Source organism: Oryctolagus cuniculus, chromosome 7 (assembly GCF_051225735.1).
Source record: "Oryctolagus cuniculus isolate XC-2025 breed Fujian yellow rabbit chromosome 7, ASM5122573v1, whole genome shotgun sequence".
NCBI lineage: Eukaryota > Metazoa > Chordata > Mammalia > Lagomorpha > Leporidae > Oryctolagus > Oryctolagus cuniculus.
In genome coordinates this window covers 146,123,291-146,140,567 of record NC_142873.1, presented here as the reverse complement: position 1 = coordinate 146,140,567, position 17,277 = coordinate 146,123,291, and the positions used below count along the sequence as shown (strand labels likewise).

Sequence of the window (17,277 nt, the reverse complement as noted above, 5' to 3'; positions counted from 1 at the left end):
ACTTTAAAAAAGCTTTACTTATTATTTTTAAAGATTTATTTCTTTTATTTGAAAGACAGAGTTACAGAGAGGCAGAGTCATAGAGAGAGGTCTTCCATCTGCTGGTTCACTCCCCAGTTGGCTGCAACAGCCGGAGCTGTGCCAATCTGAAGCCAGGAGCCAGGAGCTTCCTTCCGGTCTCCCACGTGGGTGCAGGGTCCCAAGGACTTGGGCCATCTTCTACTGCTTTCCCAGGTCATAGCAGTGAGCTGGATAGGAAGTGGAGCAGCCCGGTGCCATGGCTCACTTGGTTAATCCTCCGCCTGTGGCGCCGGCATCCCACATGGGCGCCGGGTTCTAGTCCTGGTTGCTCCTCTTCCAGTCCAGCTCTCTGCTGTGGCCCGGGAAGGCAGTGGAGGATGGCCCAAGTGCTTGGGCACCTGCACCCGCGTGGGAAACCAGGAAGAAGCACCTGGCTCCTGGCTTTGGATTGGGGCAGCTCTGGCTGTGGCAGCCATTTTGGGGGTGAACCAACGGAAGGAAGACCTTTCTCTCTGTCTCGCTCTCTCACTGTCTATCTGTCAAGTAAAAAAAAAGGAAGTGGAGCAGCCAGGACTTGAACCGGCACCCATATGGGATGCCGGCACTGCACTGCAGGTGGCGGCTTTACCTGCTACACCACAGCTCCAGCCCCAATATTTACTTATTTATTTGAAAGGCAGAGTTGGAGAGAGAGAGAAAGAGAGAAAGAGAGCGAGCGGATCTTCCATCTGCTGGATCATTCCCAAAATGCGTGCAACATTCAAAGCTGGACCAGACCAAAGCCAGGAGCTGGGAGTTTCATCCACATCTTCCATATGTGTGCAGGGCCCCAAGCACTGGGCCATCCTCCACTGCTTTTCCCAGGCACATTGACAGGGAGCTGGACCAGAAATGGAGCAGCTGGGACTCAAACCAGTGCCAGCACTGCAGAAGGCAGCTTCACCTGCTTTGCGTCGACGCCGGCCCCTTCCTCCACGTTCGCAAGGGCATCTTTCACCTTGGCAGTAGAAGTCCTTTGAGCAGGCCCAAGGGAGGTTTTTAAGGCAGAGCCTCATGCAAGGACCTTGGGGTCGCCTGGTCCAAGGCGCTGGAGCAGAAGGTTGAGAGCAGCGGCCGCAGGGCCTTGGCTACGCCTAAGAGGCCATGGGACATCCAGGAGGAACGTGCGGGAGCTCAGGAAAGGGGTCATGAGACCCTGAGTAGCCAGGGCAGGGGGCCAGCCTGAGGACAGGGAGGAAACCGGAGAAGAAGAGGAGGAATCACCGCAGAAAGAGGAGGTGGCCTTGGTCCTCGCCCCTGAAACGCCGACGGCTAGCTTTTGCTGAGCAATTACTATGTGCCAGGCCCTGTGCCTCATACTTTGTATGATTGCTTTATCATCCTAGCAGGGTAGGAACCATTAAACCCCCTTCCCCAGGCGAGGAAGCTCGAGCACAGAGAGGCAACACAGCTCAGTGGAGGTCACACAGCAAGCAAGAGGTGGCTCCAGGACAGGAACCAGAGCTGCTGGGCCGAGGAATTCAAACTCACACGTCTCTGCTGTGCTCTGTTTGGATCACACAGACGCTGCCAGGCAGGCAGGGGGCCACAAGAGGAAAGGGGCTGAAGAGGGAAGGCCTGGCCCCTTCCTTGCCCACGGGTCCTCGGTTTTGTCCGAGCATCCGGTGGCCTCCTACCCTGTTCCCCCTCTGCTGCTATGGGAGAGAGGTCTCATCTAATTGAGGCCTTTCCTGCTCATTCCACGCCCTTTGGCCAAATACCCAGGAGACCCAAGGACACGTCGGAGTTCCTCCATGACAAAAGTCAGCAAGGAGAAAGCTTCGGTCTTGCCTCTGAATGGGGGGAGAGCGCACGGCAGCTGTGTCTGTGCTGTCTCCAGGCCGTCACCGTGCCTCCAGCGAATCCAGCTGTGACTGCCTGAGGCGGAGACAGCGGACGCCATCACGGTGTAACTCCTGGACACTCGCAGCAGAGAGCACCCTGCTAGTGTTGGGGGCCCCAGCGCAGATACACCAGGGGTTCTCAAGTCGCTAACTCCACTTCTGACCTTTCTCTCCCCTGAGCTGGAGGGTTGTTGGGCATTTCTCGGGAGACCCTCCACGGCATCCCCACTCTCACCACGTCCCAGACACGCAGCGCCTCCTCCCACGGTCCCAATCCAGTGTCCCCGGGCACGGCACTACTGCCATCGACTCACAGGCACCAACCAGGAAGTTGAGCATCCGCTCGGGGGCCCCCTCCCTCCCGTCTCAGGGTCTCCCCTGTCACAACATGGCTACCGCCCAGGTGTGGGTCTGACTCTCCCCATGGACGCTGAAGGCCTGGCTCACAGCCCCTCAACAGCGGCTTCTTAGCCGAGCCGGGGAGTGAATGAGCGAGTCAAGTGCGGGAGCAGCTGGGCTGTTGTCAGGCTTGGGGAAGACTGAGGCACTCGAGTCGGTGCAGCCAGTAGAAAGTTCTGGAAGATGGGGGCTGGGGTCTAAAGCCCGGGGAAGGAGAGGAACTTCCATGTCCAACCTCTGGGTTGGGAGAACGAAAGACAGGAAGGGACGGAGGTGAGGCCCGGGGGTACTGGGAGGCGCAGAGAAAGGTGCTCAATCCAGAGAGAGTTGAGGTCAACTTCCAGGGCTCAGGCGGCGGGGAGGGTGGCCTGCAGGGTGGGGACAAGGCCCTGCCAGCCGGTGTGGGACACAGCAGGGTGTGCCTTGGAGAGAGGCGGAAGGGCTGTCTGGGCTCAGCAGGCCCGGCTGATGTTTCCCAATTCCGATGTGTCATTTGCAAGGGGCCGTCCACGTGGGCCTGTTGACTGTTCCCAGCCACACTTGGCAGTGCAGGTGCAGAAACCCAGCAAATGGACAGTGGGACGGAGGCCAGCCTGGGGGCTGGCAAGGCCGGCCCTGCTGAAAGGCGAGGGCTGAGGAAGGAGACTCCCATGCAGGCCAGGCTGGGCATCAAAACATGTCCTGTCACTCTATCCTCGCAGCAGCCCCGTGGGGAGGCAGCATGAGCGCCAGAGTTCAGTGACTTGGCTACAGTCACACAGCCACCAGCAGCAGAGCTGGGGTTCACGTCCCAAGCAGCCTGCGTGCCCCTCACTGCAGCGCTTACTGAAAGGTTGCTGTGTGCCCGGCGTGTGCCCGGCGTGTGCCCAGCCCTTTCCCTCCCTCCCATCCTCCCATGCTCTGAATGAGGCAGGCATCGCGATTTCCCCTGCTTTTAGCCAAGCCCCAGAGGCTCTGAGAGGTAAAGTCACTTGGCCCAGGTCCAGCCGCCGTTGAGTGACAGAACGTTGCAAACCAGTATTGTTAGCAGGTATGGGAACAGACTGTCAGGTGGTGCTGGCCAGGGAGCAGAAAAGCCGGGCCCTGGTGCACGGTGTGTCTGCACCCGAGCGCGGCACCACCTCCGCTTTCCTGCCCCCCCCCCCCCCGCACGTGCTGGTGTTGACTGTTTATATTGTTGAAAACTTCAAGCCTACAGAAGATAGAAGAGCACGATAGATCTATGAATCCCAGGTTCACACCCTGAATGTCTGCACCAGCAAGATCTGAGCCAGGCCAAAGCCAGGAGCCAGGAAGCCCACTGGGGCCTCCCACGTGGGTGCAGGGGCCCAAGCACTTGGACCATCTTCTGCTGCCTTCCCAGGAGCGTTAGCGGGGAGCTGGATGGGAAGCCGAGCAGCCCGGGTTTGAACTGGCCACTGCAAGGTGCAATGCTGGCATCACAAGTGGTGACCTACCTGGCTGTGCCACCATGCGGGCCCCTTTCCCCAGCTTTATCTCATCTGTGCCCCCGCACTTTTTTTTTTCTGAGGTGCCGCAAAATCTATTTTTATTTGAGAGACAGAGACCTATAGAGCGCCCATCGGCTGGGTCAGGTCCCAGATTCGCACAGCAGCCCTCGGGCACAACCAAAGCCAGGAGTCAGGACCTCCACGAGGCGGCAGGAACCCAACTTCCTGAGCCGTCACTGCTGCCTTCCAGGGTCTGCACGGGCAGGAAGCAGAGCCAGGAGCCAGAGCCCGGAACCAAAGCCAGGCACTCTGATGTGGGGTACCTGCTGGGCTAAGCTGCCTGCCCCTTTTCTGAGACATTGTAAACCAAATCTCAGCCACTCAGTCTTTCACCTACATACACTCTAGTGTCCTGACATTGAGTTTGTATGTTATCCACACGCTGTGGTCACCCTTAACAAAAATAGCAACTTCTTTTTAAAAAAAAAAGATTTATGTATTTATTTGAAAGGCAGAGTTACAGAGAGAGAGAGAGAGAGGGGTCTTCCATCCACTGGTTTACTTCCCAGGTGGCTGCAACAGCCGGAGCTGGGCCAGGCCAAAGCCAGGAGCCTTCTCTGGGTCTCCCACGTGGGTGAAAGGACCTAAGCACTTGGGCCATCTTCACTGCTCTCCCAGGCGCATTAGCAGGGGGCTGGATAGGAAGTGGAGCAGCTGGGATTTGAACTGGCTCTCTGATGTGGGATGTTCCCATTGCAGGTGGCAGTATAGCTCACTGCGCCACAACACTGGTCCATAAAAACATTTTTAATTGTTAAATACAAAACATAAATATCCGTCATGTTCAACATGTCCGTGTACGTGTGTACCATGAAGTGCTAATGAAGCCACTTACCACGTGCATTCCCTCACATGTTGGTGATGAGTACACATGAAATCTATTCTCAACAACTTTCAAATACGTGGGCCATGCGTATTATGCCCTTTACAGATGAGGAAACTGAGGCTCAGGTCAGCGTGTGGAGTCGCCCCAGTCCCACAGCTGGTGTCGGCAAAGCTGGAATAGGCGTGTTCAATCCCAAAGTCGGGGCTGTTTTTCTTTGTCACTAGAAAGGGGACTTTTTGGAAACCTGAGATTCTGATGCCTCTCAGTTCAGGAGAGAGAGTGCTGGCCTGGGGCCCAGACACCTGGGCTCTGTCCGTCCCTGCCGGGGCCTGGCAGTGTGACGCCCAGCGAGGCACACGCACCTTGGTTTCTTCACCTGCCAAATGGAGCGAGCACAGGACGTGATTTCTGAGGGTCCCCCCATGTCCCCAGGGGCCGGTTCCCGAGGCCCAGAGAGGGGCGGGGCGGGGGCGCTGTCACACACAGGAAATCGGCTGCCCTGTCACAGTCACGGAGCTCGGGTTTCTTTAAATGCTTCCTGGCTTCGTCACGGAGCAGATCTCTTTCACATACATGTGCCTGTCCTCCTTGGGTGCCTCCCTGGAGGGTGGGGTCCACCCCGCCTCTGCTCTGGATGTCCCCTGCAGCCTCTGGGGTGGTGCCTGGAGCACCCTCTGAAGGGGGGCCAGGGTGGCACAGGGGCTGTTCTTTGACGGTTTGAGATCCCTGTCACATGCTTTCCTGACATCCTCATCGAAGAATCATCCCACGTCCCAGGGTCAGACCAATGGGTCATTTGATCCGGAGGCTGCAGCCGCGACAGTTGGAGGCAGGCTCCTGGGGTCTGGGGCACGGTGCAATGCCCTGGTTGCCATGGCAAAGCCCACTGGGCCTGACCCAAGTGCCAGAGAAGGGGAGCTGTGTGTCCTGAGCCCTTGTCTCTCACGGCCTGTGCCGGAAGCCCCACAGGCCTCCTCCTGCCGTCCCAGATCCAGACGAGGGCTCTAGGGAGAGGGTGGTCTCTAGAGGAAAGGGCTGCTTCAGGGGCCGGCAGGGTCTGCAGGGCCTCAGCAGCAAAGCTGTAAAAGCGACCTCCGACCTGAGGGCACAGAGCTGCACAGAGGCCCCCCACCCCCCAGGAGCACGGTTCCCAGCCTCCTCTGTGGAGCGGCTCTCCTGCCTGGGGCAAGACACTTCACTCCCCTGAGTGCCTGTTTCCTCACCCAGAAAATGACACTTGAGCACAGTGATGGCCTCGCGGGCCTTCCCCGCCCCAAGGCTCTAGGGTTCGGGTCGCTGTGCTCTCCAACATGCTGCCCCTTGCTGGAAGTGGATGTCATGGAGGTGGCAGACCCTTTGCCCATGACCACGGCACGTGGCTGATGTCAGGAGAACAGCCCGGCCAGCACCCGCCGAGCAGTCACCGTGGATAACCCCGCATGACCAAGTCTCCCCAGACGTAGCAACTTCAAACGCTGAAACCATTCATTACGTCACACAGGAACTCCCTCCAAAGGACTGAGCTGGGCAGGGGGTTCCTGCGGGACAGCACAGGGTCTCTAGGGAGGTTGCAGTCGGAGGTCAGCTGGCGCTGCAGTTCCGTTGGTCTGAAGGCTTGATCGGAGCTGCAGGATCCACTTCCAAGACAGTGCGCTCAGCCGGCTGGGAAGTCGCTGGGAGGCCTCGGTTTCTCTGCTTAAACAGCTCTCCATGGGGTTGCCTGAGCATCCGCCTAACGTGGGGCCTGGCTCCCCCTGAGTGAGGGAGCCAAAGAAGCCAGACAAGTGATGACGTCAGCAGTCACACACTATCACCTCCGTCACTTCCTCCGTGTTCTTCTGGGCACATGGACCAGCCCTGACACGGCGTGGGAGGGGACGAGCCCATGGATGTCAGGAGGCAAGACTTGCTGAGGATGGTCTGGGAGGAGCTGGCCGGCTAAGCACTCACTCATCTGGGTAACTCAGGAGGTCTGTACTACGTTCATCCCCACTTCACAGAGGAAGAAGCTGGGTCACAGAGAGATTAGCAAATGGTGTGGTTATGGGCTGACGACTTGTGCTCTTGCAAAAGTCATAGACGAAGCCCTAACCCGTGGTGGGATGGTGCATGGAGATGGGCCTCCCGGGAGGCGACCAGGGCAAGAGGAGGTGATGACAGTGGGACGCTCACCCAGTGGAATCAGTGCCCCCATAGGAAGGGCCATGGACTGGTCATCTTTTCGGGACTGTAACAAAACACCTGAGATGAGCTACTTACACAGGAAAGAGAGGCTCACTGTGGCTCGCAGTTCTGGAGGTTCGCAGTCGAAGATTAGGCAGGCCCCACTGGGTCACGCACCTGGAGAGGCCTCTCACTCCTGGTCCAGGGCCCCAAGGCGGCACAGAGCATCACTTGGCAAGGGGGAGCAAGCCTCTCTGTCTCTGCGACTCTGATAACCCCACCCACTCTAACGCCCACTCCAACCCAATCACCCCCAGCACAATTATCATTAAGACGTTGGGTACCAGACCCTCTGGGAGACGTCCACCACCCAGCTAATGCACGAAGCACAGCAGGACCCAAGTGCACCTGCCCTCTCTCTACGCACACGCTCGGGAAGGCTCTATGAGTGCACTGTGAGATGGCAGCTGTCTGCCAGCCAAGGGGAAGCCTCAGAGCAAAGCCCACTTGCTGGCCCTTGACCTTGGGCATTCCGGCCTCCAGAATTGCGAGAAGACATATCTGTCGGCGAAGCCACCCGGCCTGACACAGGCATTGTGCTCAGAGGGTTCTGGACTGGAACTCAGAGACTGGGGCTGCCTGACACTTGCTCTCAAGCTCACCCTCCCTCCCCTGCCCACAAGATTGGCTCCGACTCCCTCTGCTTCCTGTCTAGTCCCTGGGCTGAGACTCTCTTCACCGACCAGGGGCTCGGGGTGGCCCTGAGACTGGGAGACAGGACTGGACAAAGCCTTCGTGCAAACTGTGGGGCCCAGATGTTCCTTTGTTCGCACCCCAGAGAGAGAGTCTTGGGGTCCGGCCGCCCACTCCGCAGGGCCTGCCTCTCCCACCTCCATCAGCTCGCACACGGGGTTTGCCACACACGCCCTTTGGGACTATCCAGATCATAAACAGTGAGCGGGAGGAAAACAAACTATATTTAAACCAACAGTTGCTCCAGAAACAAAGTGAAAAGACAAGTAACCAGTTGGGAGAAAACACTAGTGACACAAGCAAAACCAAGCATCAACATCCACAGTCCCTTGCAGTTCCAAGAACAAGCGTGGGTACAAAAAGGCAACTGGCAAAAGAATCAAGGGCAAAGCCGGCCAAAGCCCCCAGAGCGAACACAAAAACCAAGAAAGGGCAATCCTCAAGAAGTTAAAGAATCACACTCTTGGAAATTTATATTTATTAAATAAAAGTTAAAAAATAAAAAAAAATCTTGATATAATTTTTTAAAAAAAGAATCACACTCAACCCCAATCAAACCTGATTTTTCTCCTACCAAATGGACAAAGATATTAAAGATGAATCATGTCCAAGTTTGGTGGCATTGCCACTACTCTTGACCTTGAGGCGTGCGACTTCACAAAATCAAAACATAAGCTGTGCATTCACGTGAGGAGGCAATTGGATTCTGAGGACTCCGTCGTGTCAGGAAATCTCAGAAGGGTACGGCTGACAGACAGATGACAGGGGCAGACAGACAGATGACAGATAGTTAAAACGTATCAACCTGTTTACACACCGGGCTGTTTGGTGAAAGACTGCTCGTGGTAGCCAAGCCCTGGACACCGCGCCAGTGTCTGCCATGGGACAGTAGAGGGCTGTGGTGTGGTCACACGGTGGGAGGAAGCGCTACGGAATCAGCAGACGGCCCAGTGCACGGGGGAGAGCCACAGGGTGTTGTGCAAGAGTACATTCTGTGATTCTGTTTACGTGCAGCTGGAGAGAAGCAAAGCTGCCCCACGCCGCGAGCAGTCAGGATCAAGGTGACCCCCGGGGAGGGCTGGGGGAGCCTCCTGCCTGAGCGGGGTGGGTGACACAGGGGCTCACCGTGGAAACGGAACCGCGTGGCTGTCTCCACCTGTATCACACCTGAAGAAAGGCTTCGCTGAAGAATAAAACACAAGCATCCCAACACTCGGTGCAGAACAGGAAACACATGAACGTTCCTCCAGCTGTGAAACAAGACGGGCTCCGCGTGCTGGCGCAGCCGGAAAAGCCGCCGCCTGCAGTGCCGGCATCCCATATGGGCGCCCATACGAGTCCCAGCTGCTCCACTTCCCATCCAGCTCCCTGCTGATGGTCTGGGACAGCAGCAGAGGATGGCCCAAGTCCTTGGGCCCCTGCACCCATGTGGGAGACCCAGAGGAAGCTCCTGGCTCCTGGCTTCAGATCGGTCCAGCTCCAGCCATTGTGGTCAATTCTGAACCAGCGGATGGAAGACCTCTCTCTCCCTCTCTCTCTCTCTGCCACTCTGTAACTCTGCCTTTCAAATAAATAAATAAATAAATAAATCTTAAAAAAAAAAAAAAAAAGAAAAAACGGACATGGGCTGTCCAAACCAAATACCCATATATTATGTGATCAGTAACATGAGGGTTCTTCAAACCACTGTGGAAGATGGGGTGAAAAGATATTTATTTTGGTGCAAAAAATTAAAAAAGTGAATGTCTATTGGGTTTTTTATAACACACATTTGAAGATGCTTCATATATGCACATTTCAAAGTATTTTTTATGATTTTATTTATTTATTTGAGAGCTAGAGTTATAGACAGAGAGAAGGAGAGGCAGAGAGAGAAAGGTCTTCCATCCGCTGGTTCACTCCCCAAAAGACTACAACGGCCAGAGCTGAGCCAATCCCAAGCCAGGAGCCAGGAGCTTCTTCCAAGTCTTCCCAGGTGGATGGAAGCTCTCTCTCCCTCTCTCTGCCTCTCCTCTCACTGTGTAACTCTGACTTTCAAATAAATAAACAAAATATTGAAAAGCAAAAAAAAAAAAAAAAAAAGGCCCATAAGGGGGCCCAGAGGGAAGCTTGCACTTCAGCTGCCCTCAGCTCGGTTAGAGCCAGGCCCCAGCCGGCAGGCCAGGGGCACCGAGGATCAGAGTGTCTGGACTGGGCAAGGGTGCCCTGGGACCCCCAAACAGCCAGGTCAAGGCCTGGGGCCTGGGCTTCCTGGAGCCCAGCACAGAGGGGAGAAGGCGGGGTCCAGCACTGCCGAGGGACCCCAAGCAGCGCCCCCAGTCCTCAGGACGCTAAGGTTAAGTGCTCTGCCCAAGGACACACCGCTAATCAGCGCAACAGCCGGGCCTTGAACCCGTTCTGTTTGAACCTCAATGAGGGGCCCCAGGCAGGCGGTGGACGCAGCAGGGTGCCTTCTGCACAGGCTCAGAGCCACAGAAGCAGCTGTGCCTGGGCCCGCAGCCAGTTGCCAAGCCTGGCCCCAGGAGCCTCTCTGCTAACTCCGCACCGACACCTCGGGCTCCAGCTCCCAGCAGTGTGGAGGCTGCCACTTCCAGAATAGATCCCGGCAGCCAGAGCCAGCCCCGGTACCAAGCCTCTCCCACAGCCACCCCCAAAAGCCCAGCTCATGCCCCACCCCCTCCATCTCCTGCCCCGCCCTCCACCCCACCCCAGCCTCCGGGGTTCTGAGTCACCCAGGGCACAGAGCCCGGCTGTCAGGGAGAAGCAATGAGTGAGGGCTGGAACAGCCTCAGTCCTGGATTCAAATCCCTGAAGTTGGAGCCCGATGTGGCCCAGCAGGGTGTCCCACAGCTCTGAGCAGGCTAAGTGCGGACAGTGGAGGGCTGGGGCCAGCAGCCGGTAGCTGGGGGCCTTCTGCGTACCAAGTTTATCCCGTCCTCACGCTGTGAGAGGTAAGTAGGATCACTGTCTCCATTTTACAGATAAAGAAACTGAGGCCCGGGGTGGAAGGAACTCCCCCAAGCTCACCCAAGGAGGAACTAGATTTTGTGCTACTTACACAACTGTGAGCCCTCGCGCCAGGTCCTCAACCTCTCTGATCATCAGTGTCACCATCAAGATGATATTAAATTAACATTCAAATTTTAGAACCTTTGAGAAGGTTTGAGAGGATGATGTTGGAACTCTGAGCTCGGTATCCAGCACATAGAGGCCCTCAGTACCACTGCTGTGACTGATCCAACAAGAGGTTCACTCCCTAACGGGGGGCTTGGGCAAGCGTGACCTTCCGGGGTCAACCCAGGACTTCCTGAAAGAAGCAGCGTTTCCAACCCATTTAACCATGACCACGAGTTCCCTGGGCGTGGGCGTGGGGTGCGTCTGGGGGAGGCAGGACTGGGGTAGGGAGCGGCAGCGCCGTCTGGGCGAGGGGTCAGGTCAGGTCCCCAGGCGGGCGGCCCTCCAGGTCGTGTTCTCTTCCTCGCAGCCTGCTTGGGCACCTTGGATGATAAACAGGTTGTCACCCTCCGAGCCCCAGGCGAACCTGATAAACCCTGGCAGCGCTGGGGCGGGCAGAGGTGGCACCTCTATAAATACGCAGTGACTCAGGCCCAGCCTGCTGCCGAAAGGGCCACTTGTGTGTATGGTCCCTGGCTCTGGGGAGCCTCCAGCTCCAGCAGGCAGGTCGGTGCTGCCCTGGCGGCTCCAGCCCCCCAGTGCGCTCTGCTGGGGCAGGCTTGGGGCCTGGGCCACAGCCGCCTGGTCTGGCGTAGTGTCCAGGCCATTGTGGGACTCGGAGGAAACGCTCACCCCTTGGGCTTCCGGCCGTGCAGGAAGGGCCAGTGCTGTGTCTCCCTGCCTTTGCCAAGTGGGCTGTGAGGCAGGAGGGCCTGGTGATTGGGCACATGGGCTTAGGGTGCCAGAAAAATGCAGACCCACTTAACTAGCTGCCTGACTCTGAGCTGGACAGTTGGCTTTCCTGAGCCTCGGTACCCTGAGCTGTAAAATAGGAGGTAACGGATCTTCCTCCGTGGGGCTGAAAGGAGAGGGCACGCACCAGGCACTTAGCGTGAGGGGAGTCCCCTGCTAACGACAGGTATTGCGATGACAAATTATTTGTTTTTAAGTATACCAGCGGGTGCCAGCGCTGTGGCGCAGTGGCTTAAAGCCCTGGCCTGCAGTGCCGGCATCCCATATTGGCGCTGGTTTGAATCCCGGCTGTTCCACTTTAGATCCAGCTCTCTGCTATGGCCTGGAAAAGCAGTAGAAGATGGCCCAAGTGGTTGGGCTCCTGCACCCATGTAGGAGACCTGTAGGAAGCTCCTGGCTCCTGGCTTTGGATCAGTGCAGCTCTGGCCATTGCAGTCATTTGGGGAGTGAACCAGCGGATGGAAGATCTCTCTCTGTCTCTCTCTCTTCCTCTTTCTCTCTCTCTCTCTCTTTGGCTCTACCTCTCTATCTCTGTCTTTCGAATAAATAAAATAAAGCTTTAAAATAAAATAAAATATGCCAACATTGTGGCGTGGTGGATTAAGCCACCTCCTGCAATGCTGGCATCCCATATGAACACCAGTTTGAATCCCAGCTCCTTCACTTCTGATCCAGGTCCCTGCTACTACGCCTGGGAAAGCAGGCCCAAGCGCTTGGGGTCCTGCCACCCACATGGGAGACCCAGACAGAGTTTTAGCCTCCTGGCTTGCAACTGTTTGGGGAGTGAACCAGTGGATGGAAGATTCTCTCTCTCTCTCTCTCTCTCTCTCTCTCTCTCTCTCTCTCTGTTCTCTCCCAGCCTTGTGCCCTGGTCACTCTGCCTTTCAAACAAATAAAAAGAATAAACCTTAAAAAACTCCTTGGAAACAGGAATAGTTGGAGCTGTTGAGAGAGACATTTGGGAGCCAGAACTGTAACCATCTCTGATTCCCAGACACAGGGAGGCAAGCAGAACAGCGCCCCAAGGCTGCTGGGGAAAGAGCAGGGCACTGCCCCTGCTGGGAGCCCGACGTGTGCCGCCACGTCGTCTCACAGGACTCCCCTCCGCCCCGAGACCATAACGCTGGACTCGGGGGCAAGAACTGGACGGCAGAGCTGGAATCTGAAGCCAGGTCTGCGTGCTCCACGTGCTGTACGTGGTGCCTTCACACCATGGTCCCTGCCGTCTCCCTGGAGGTGGCCAAGACGGGGACGGCTGTGGGAGAAGGAGGAAGGAAGGAGAATCCAGGTGTTCAGCAGCAGGCAAGGGGGAGTGCTCAGAGCTGCAGGAGAGGAGGAAGGGGCTGGTCGAGCCGACCGCACGGGTTAGCAAGCTGGCTGGGAAGTGACCAGTGCCCTCGACCGCAGACGAGAGAGCAGACTGGGATGCGGGAAGAGTCCCACGCTCAGAGCACTCTGAAACGACTTCTGAACTTACAATCCCTGAAGAGTCTCTTCTGCCTGATGTCCTACCGCAGGGCCTTTGCACAGGCTGTGTGCTCTGCCTATAATCACCTTCCCCTTCTCAGCTTCAAAGAAAACTTCCTTAACCATCCTGTTCAGATAGGTCCCCACCCTATTACTCATAGGGTCAGCATTTGTTGGGTTCTTTGCTACTATTCATTACAACCTATCACTGTTTTACTCAATTTCTTTGTCCATGTCTACCCCGTGCCCCAACACATACACACACAGACAAGGTCTGATCCAGGAGTGTGGGGACTGAGTGGGCTTGCTGTCTCCTGGAATGGTACCTGGTATGCAGGAGTTACCCAGTGCTTGTGGGATGAACGAATGATCTGGTCCCACATACCACCCAATCCCCCTTCTCTGATTCTCTGCTCTACTGAGGCTGGCTCCTGGCCCCTGATCAGCCCAGCTCCAGCTGTTGTGGCCATCTGGGGAGTAAACCAGTGGATAGAAGACCTCTCTCTGTCTCTACCTCTGCCTCTCTGTAACTCTGCCTTCCAAACAAATAAATAAATCTTTAAAAAAAAAAGCATAGGAATTAGTATGTAATAAGTGCCCAGTAAATATAAGGGCACTTTAAAAGTCCATGGAAAATGCAATGAAAAGATAAGTTTATCTATTAATATCTAAAAAGAAAGATTTATTTATTTACTTGGAAGGCATAGAGAGAGAGAATGCAGAGATCTTCCATCTACTGGTTCACTCCCCAAATGGCCACAACAGACAGAGCTAGGCCGACCAGAAGCCAGGAGCCAAAAGCTTCATCTGGGTCTCCCATATAGATTCAAGGGCCCCCTTGGGCCAGCTTCCACTGCTTTCCCAGGCTCATCAGCAAGGAGCTGGATCGGAAGCGGAGCAGCTGGTACTCGAATTGTCTCCCTTAAGGGATGCCGGGACTGCAGGCGGAGACTTAACCTTCCACACCGCAGCACCGGCCCCTGGAATCTCTTTTCGAGAAGAGATGGTGTATATGTGCATGCATGTAGTGTCTACACTTGAACTGAATGCAGACATGTTACATGTTAAAGAAAATGCAAACATTAAAGAATGTTGTAAGATAAAAGGAAAATAATTATTTCATTTGCTCTCCCAGCACAGATGAAAACGCTTATGTTCCGGGGAAAGGTTCAGACTTGTAAGGATTCCCAGTTAATCCCAAGAAAGCTGAGTGTGAGGACAGAGACTGTCACAGTCACAGGGGTCCTCCGAGGCCAGAAGCCGAGCTCTGAGCTGCTTAGGCTGCCAGGACTCTCGAAGCCCACCGCTGACACGGGAGCCACTCTTCCTCCAGCCGGACTCCCTCGAGCAGCGGATCCCTAGAAGGGCAGAGCTGTGCCCTTAAGGGGTGAGAAGCTGCCCGCATGGAGCGGGACTTCACACAGGAATTTCACACCCTCCCAGACCCTGGGCTGCAGGTGGAGGGCTCTGGCACGGGGAGCAGGCGCCAGGTGCCGCAGAGGCCGGAAAGGGTGCTCCCACTCAGAGGGAGGCCTTCCCCTGCCCGCCACCTGTTCCCCAGCCCACGCTCCCCACCTCTCTCCCAGGTCTTTGGCAAGCTAAATCCAAAGCTGGTGGGGCCGGCCGGGTATTAATAACCAGGCTCTGACGTCGGTGCCGATAAGAAAGCGTCTCCCGCTGGCAGCCAAGAGCGCCATTTCAGCCCATCTCCGCGCCTCCGTGCCCCTGAAGGGCGTGACAGCCACCTGTGTGCGGTGCTCCAGGGCGCCAGACCATGCGCCACACGCGTCACCCTCCTCGTTGCCAGCAATCCTACGGCTACAGCCTCAGGTACTTTGAGGGTCTCCACACGGGGAAACCGAGGCTTGTGAGCGCGCACGTAACTTGGCCCAGGCCACACAGCAAAGTGAGCCGCAGAGCAGAAACCCAAAACCTGTGGGCCAGCAGCACCAAGCCCTTGTCCTCTCCTCCCGGGGGTGGTGAGAGCCAAAGGCAGGCCTCCTGCTCCGGGCGTACTCGCGCCGGGGCTCAATTTCCTTAACTTCCAGGAACACAGGCGACCGGGATGGGGCCGGGGAGGCACCGGGGAGCTTCCAGGAAGTTGCCTTTCTAGGGGACACCCAGCAGGACCAGACCTGCTGGCTCCGGCCCTGTGACAGCCCCAGGGGGCAGGGCCAGGGCCAGCAGAGGGGCCGTCTCCAGGCTCCCGGGGTGGGGAATCGAGTGACGGGGACATCTGTGCCTGCCCAGAGGAAACAGCTCTGCTGGGAGCAGGCAGGGCCTTTGCCTCTGCCCAACCCCCTCCTCTGGTTCCAGCTTCTTCATCCCTTGCTCACTTCTTTGCTCCTTTGAGGGGCTTAAGTATTTGCAGTCTCCCAGGAAACGGAGCCAGTCGGAGAGGGAGGAGAGCCATGTGTCCAGGGCTTCTTACTCACAAAAGCATCAGACGAGGCTGGCGCCGTGGCTCACTAGGCTAATCCTCCGCCTGTGGAGCCGGCACCCCAGTTTCTAGTCCTGGTTGGGGCGCCGGATTCTGTCCTGGTTGCCCCTCTTCCAGTCCAGCTCTCTGCTGTGGCCCGGGAGTGCAGTGGAGGATGGCCCAAGTGCTTGGGCCCTGCACCCCATGGGAGACCAGGAGAAGCACCTGGCTCCTGGCTTTGGATCAGCGCAGCGCACCAGCCGTAGCGGCCATTTGTGGGGTGAACCAACGGAAAGGAAGACCTTTCTCTCTGTCTCTGTCTCTCTCACTGTCTAAAATCTGCCTGTCAAAAACAAAGGCATCAGACGTAAGCTTTTGACATTTGCTTTTGAGGGGCAGTGTGGTATCACAGTTAAGCCGCAGCCTGGGGAAGCAGAGACTGCCGCTGAGCCACTCCCCACCCCCCAGGCCTGCCACTTAATGCTGTGTGACCTTGGGGAGGCTCGTGAACCTCTCTGGGCCTCCGTTTCCCCATCTGTAAAATGGGGAGAAATGCCTGCCTCACAGGCCTATTGTGAAAATTAAATGAGCTTACAAATGTCAAGTGCACATTTCTACAAGTGGAAGCGTTGGCCTGGGACAAGGACTCAGTGTCGGCTGCCGCCTCCTAACAAGGTTACCCGCAGGATCCTGGGCAGAAGACAAAGAGGACGCCCACCGAGGAAACTTGAAGGCGACTCCTCGGTTCCACCACTCTGCACAACCACCCGCCACGTCCCTGCATTTCCTTCTCAAAGTCACAGAACTTTGGGGCTTTTTCTTTTTTTGAATTTAACATTTTATCCCAACCATTGTTTTTAAAAAATGATTGATTTAGTGGCTGGCGCTGTGGGGTGGCAGACAGGGCCACCGCCTGCAATGCCAGCATCCCATGTGGCGCTGGTTCAAGTCCTGGCTGCTCCACTTCTGATCCAGCTCTCTGCTGTGGTCTGGGAAAGCAGTAGAAAATTGCCCTAGTCCTTGGGCCCCTGCACCCACATGAGAGACCCAGAGGAGGCTCCTGGCTCCTGGCTCCAGATCGGCTCAGCTCCAGCCATTGTGGCCATTTGGGGAGTGAACCAGTGGATGGAAAACTTCTCCCTCCCTCCCTCCCTCCCTCTCTTTCTCTCTTTCTCTCTCTCTCTGCCTCTGCCTCTCTGTAACTCTGCCTGTCAAGTAAATAAATCTTTTTCTAAAATGATTGATTGATTGATTTGAAAAGCAGAGTGACAGAGTGATCTTCGATCCACTGGTTCATTCTTCAAATGGCTACAATGGCTAGAGCTGGGCCAGGATGTAACCAGGAGCCTGGCGCTTCATCTACTAAGGATAGCATAGTGGAGCAGCCAGGACTTGCGAGAGTGCCCATGTGGGATGCTGGCATCTCAAGCAGTGGTTTTACCTACTACACCAGTGCTGGACCTCCCTAATCTTTATAAAAAGTTTTAAATTTTTTTTTGAAAGGCCGAGAGACAAAGACAGAGAGACCTGCCATCCATCTGTTCACTCGCCAAATGCTTACAACAGCCAAGGATGAGCCAAGCCAAAGCCAGGAGTCGGAAACTCAATCCAGATCTCCTGCGTGGGTGGCACGGACCTGACTACTGAACCTGCTACTTGCCAGAGTGTACTTAGCAGGAAGCTGGATCGGGAGCAGAGCCGGGACTTGAACCCAGGCACTCTGATGTGGGATGCAGGTGTCCCAAGTGACTTTTTAACGGCCATACCATACGCCTGGCCCCTTGTGACCTTTTGGAAGGAAGTATCCCATAGTGAGTACTGGTCACTCATCCCCTCGTTTGATGTCTGACTTCCTTTTGTCTTGAGTTTTTGTTGTTCACTCCTGACTAGAAAAGTGGGGGCTTGGGC

At 56.1% G+C, this 17,277-nt stretch overlaps 1 long non-coding RNA gene across 1 annotated transcript; it reads left to right on the top strand.

Annotated features, from left to right (window-relative positions):
- The first annotated feature begins 14,614 nt into the window (after positions 1 to 14,614).
- Positions 14,615 to 17,198, top strand: LOC149125787 (uncharacterized). Its single transcript, XR_016211218.1, has 2 exons — positions 14,615 to 14,780; positions 16,873 to 17,198. It is a non-coding gene; the product is annotated as an uncharacterized LOC149125787 (long non-coding RNA).
- The last annotated feature ends 79 nt before the right edge of the window (positions 17,199 to 17,277 follow it).